General features: G+C 38.3%; 1 pseudogene; it reads right to left on the bottom strand.

The window, feature by feature from the left end:
* Nucleotides 1-3,252: 3,252 nt before the first annotated feature.
* Nucleotides 3,253-3,431, bottom strand: LOC134995910 (U1 spliceosomal RNA; annotated as a pseudogene).
* Between the last annotated feature and the right edge of the window lie 419 nt (nucleotides 3,432-3,850).

Raw genomic sequence — 3,850 nt, 5'->3', positions numbered from 1 at the left:
CTCTTTGTCTCAGGTCTCTCTCCAGCCTAGTTTGCTGTCTGTTTCCACTTCTCTTTTCTTAAACCGCTCCCTTCTATTCCCTTGTGCACCTTAATTAAATCTAACTCTGATTACGTCAGAGAAGGCCAGGTACCCTACACCATAAGAGGGGGTTTGAAATTTTGACTTGTCTACTTAAAGATCACCAAAATCTGATCACAAGGTCAATTACATCACTGGGTGGGAACCTTTTGGTTAATAGCCCATGTAAGTGCAAGAGATCCTGAAGCACTCACTCATCATGGGAATGTACCAATGTGTTTCTTACAAAAATTCTCCAGATTATTGACTTTTTAAAGTTTTTCTAGGAAACGTTCTAGATGAATGCTTATTAGCCTTTGTCAGTATGTACTTTTGCAAAGTGTCGCTGTGGCGCAATCAGTTAGTGTGTATGGCTATTAACCTAAAGGTTGGTGATTCAATCCCACCCAGGGACGTAATAGACCTTGTTATCAGATTTTGGTGATCTTTAAGTAGACAAGTCAAAATTTCAAACCCCCTCTTATGGTGTAGGGTACCCGGCCTTCTCTGATGTAATCAGAATTAGATTTGATTAAGTGATTTTATAAAAAACAGCTAGGAAGCACAATTTAGCAGTGGGTTGCAGAGAAAAAAAATTATGCTGGCAGAAAAGTCCAATTGAGTGATTAAACAGCTCTTTATTTTCTGATTTTATGTTTATGCTAACAAATTTGCTCTCTGAAAAGTGTCCACAAAGCCAAGTCTCTGATTAACACCTTTGTAGGAATGGTTTTTCACCTATTACTGAATTAAACTTGCTTCATTGGAAAGGCAGCAAGATGCATCCTCATTTCAATGTCTACTGAAATAATACAGGTTGACACCAGGAAACATAAACGTCACTGCATCCTTGCTGCTTCCTCATGGGGAAGTCTGTTTAATGTGAAAACAAGGTGATATCTAATCAGCACACAGGTAAGGAATTAAGAAAATCTTTCTTTATGGGTGAAGATGTTTCTCACAAAATTGTTGCACCAAGGCATCATTGAAATTCAAGCTGGAAAGATGATTTTAATATATCACTTGTACATTTTGTACTGCTCTTCTGGTGACAATGTAGATTGTTTTTGTCAATTACCATTTTAATAATCGGGTAAAGAAAATTAATTGGATTTTTGAAAGAAAACAATACTGTCAATATACTATTAAAACAAATTAAAATGGTAAAAGTTATTGTACTTTAAGTAAAAATAAAAGAGCAAAAATATCAATCCCAGTTTTGGATTACTTTAATTAATAAAAACAATGCATATAGCAGAGGATAGTTTCAATCTGCCTACCTCTGGGTTATGGACCCAGCATGCTTCCATTACAGTACTCTGCTGCACATGTAAGTGCAAGAGATCCTGAAGCACTCACTCATCATAGGAAAGTACCAATGTGTTTCTTCATTGGTTGATGGAAGAAACATCTTACAAAAACTCTCCACATTATTGACTTTTTAAAATGTTTCTAGGAAACGTTCTAGATGAATGCTTATTAGCCTTTGTCAGTATGTACTTTTGGAAAGTGTCGCTGTGGCGCAATCAGTTAGTGTATAAGGCTATTAACCAAAAGGTTGGTGGTTCAATCCCACCCAGGGACGTAATTGACCTTGTTATCAGATTTCGGTGATCTTTAAGTAGACAAGTCAAAATTTCAAACCCCCTCTTATGGTGTAGGGTACCTGGCCTTCTCTGATGTAATCAGAGTTAGATTTGATTAAGTGATTTTATAAAAAAAACAGCTAGGAAGCACAATTTAGCAGTGGGTTGCAGAGAAAAAGAAAAATGCTGGCAGAAAAATCCAATTGAGTGATTAAACAGCTCTTCATTTTCTGGCTTTATTTTTATGCTAACAAATTTGTTCTCTGAAAAGTGTCCACAAAGCCAAGTCTCTGATTAACACCTTTGTAGGGATGGTTTTTAACCTATTACTAAATTAAACTTGCTTCATTGGAAAGGCAGCAAGATGCATCCTCATTTCAATGTCTACTGAAATAATACAGGTTGACACCAGGAAACATTAACGCCACTGCATCCTTGCTGCTTTCTCATGTGAAAGTCTGTTTAATGTGAAAACAAGGTGATATCTAATTAGCACACAGGTAGGGAATTAAGAAAATCTTTATTTAAGGGTGAAGATGTTTCTCACAAAATCGTTACCTCAATGCATCATTGAAATTCAAGCTGAAAAGATGATTTTAATATATCACTTGTACATTTTGTATTGCTCTTCTGGTGACAATGTAGTTTGTTTTTGTCAATTACCATTTTAATAATAGGGTAAAGAAAATTAAGTGGATTTTTGAAAGAAAACAATACTGTCAATATACTATTAAAACAAATTAAAACAGTAAAAGTTATTGTACTTTAAGTAAAAATAAAAGAGCCAAAATATCAATCCCAGTTTTGGATTACTTTAATTAACAAAAAAAATGCATATAGCAGAGGACAGTTGCAATCTGCCTACCTCTGGGTTATAGGCCCAGCATGCTTCCATTGTAGTCCTTTGCTGCACATGTAAGTGCAAGAGATCCTGAAGCACTCACTCATCATGGGAAAGTACCAATGTGTTTCTTCATTGGTTGATGGAAGGAACATCTTACAAAAACTCTCCAGATTATTGACTTTTTAAAGTTTTTCTAGGAAACGTTCTAGATGAATGCTTATTAACCTTTGTCAGTATGTACTTTTGCAAAGTGTCTCTGAGGCGCAAACAGTTAGCGTGTTCAGTTGTTAACCAAAAGGTTGGTGGTTCAATCCCACCTAGGGACGTAATTGACCTCGTTATCAGATTTTGGTGATCTTTAAGTAGACAAGTAAAAATTTCAAACCACCTCTTATGGTGTAGGGTACCTGGCCTTCTCTGATGTAATCAGAGTTAGATTTGATTAAGTGATTTTATGAAAAAAACAGCCACGAAGCACAATTTAGCAGTGGGTTGCAGAGAAAAAGAAATATGCTGGCAGAAAAATCCAATTGAGTGATTAAACAGCTCTTCATTTTCTGGCTTTATTTTTATGCTAACAAATTTGTGCTCTGAAAAGTGTCCACAAAGCCAAGTATCTGATTAACACCTTTGTAGGGATGGTTTTTCACCTATTATTAAATTAAACTTGCTTCATTGGAAAGGCAGCAAGTGATGTCATCCAAGCAGTGGGCCAAAGTTGGCTTCAAACCTCATCTGCTTATGAAAAGAGAAAAGGGGTATGCAGGGCATGGCGGCCTTTTGCGGTGCTTGGATGACCCCTAGTTCGCATTAAATAATGCAGTCGAGTTTCCCACATTTGGGGAAATCACAGGGGTCAGCATACCCAGAATGCAATGAATGAACCGCACCCTGGGAGAACAGTCTTCATGACCATGGTATCTCCTATGCAAAATAAGTATGATTTGGGATAGGGCTGGGGAGGGCCGCTGCTCAGGCACATCTCTGTCAAGTAAAGGAGATTCAACTGAGGCAGCACAAGGGAACTCTCATCTGGGGACAACAACTGCAGGGAGAACACATATTTTCAGATGAACATGGGAGGGCAGAAGGCTGCCTAATACTGAAGCACCCCCAAACAACAAACCAAATGCAACAACTAGTGCAAGCATTCCTGGGGGAAGGCCTGCAGCAGATGGATTTGCATATGGCGATGTCATCCAAGCAGTGGGTCAAAGTTGGCTTCAACCCTCGTCTGCATATGAAAAGAGAAAAGGGGCGTGCAGGGCATGGCGGCCTTTTGCGGCACTTGGATGACCCCTAGTTTGCATTAAACACCTCCACCCTCCGTCGGTGTGGGGCTCATGTTGGCTATGCCCCA

Source organism: Pseudophryne corroboree, unplaced genomic scaffold (assembly GCF_028390025.1).
Source record: "Pseudophryne corroboree isolate aPseCor3 unplaced genomic scaffold, aPseCor3.hap2 scaffold_142, whole genome shotgun sequence".
NCBI classification, from domain to species: domain Eukaryota; kingdom Metazoa; phylum Chordata; class Amphibia; order Anura; family Myobatrachidae; genus Pseudophryne; species Pseudophryne corroboree.
Note: the sequence above shows the minus strand (reverse complement) of the source record. Positions and strands in the feature narration are given on the sequence as shown.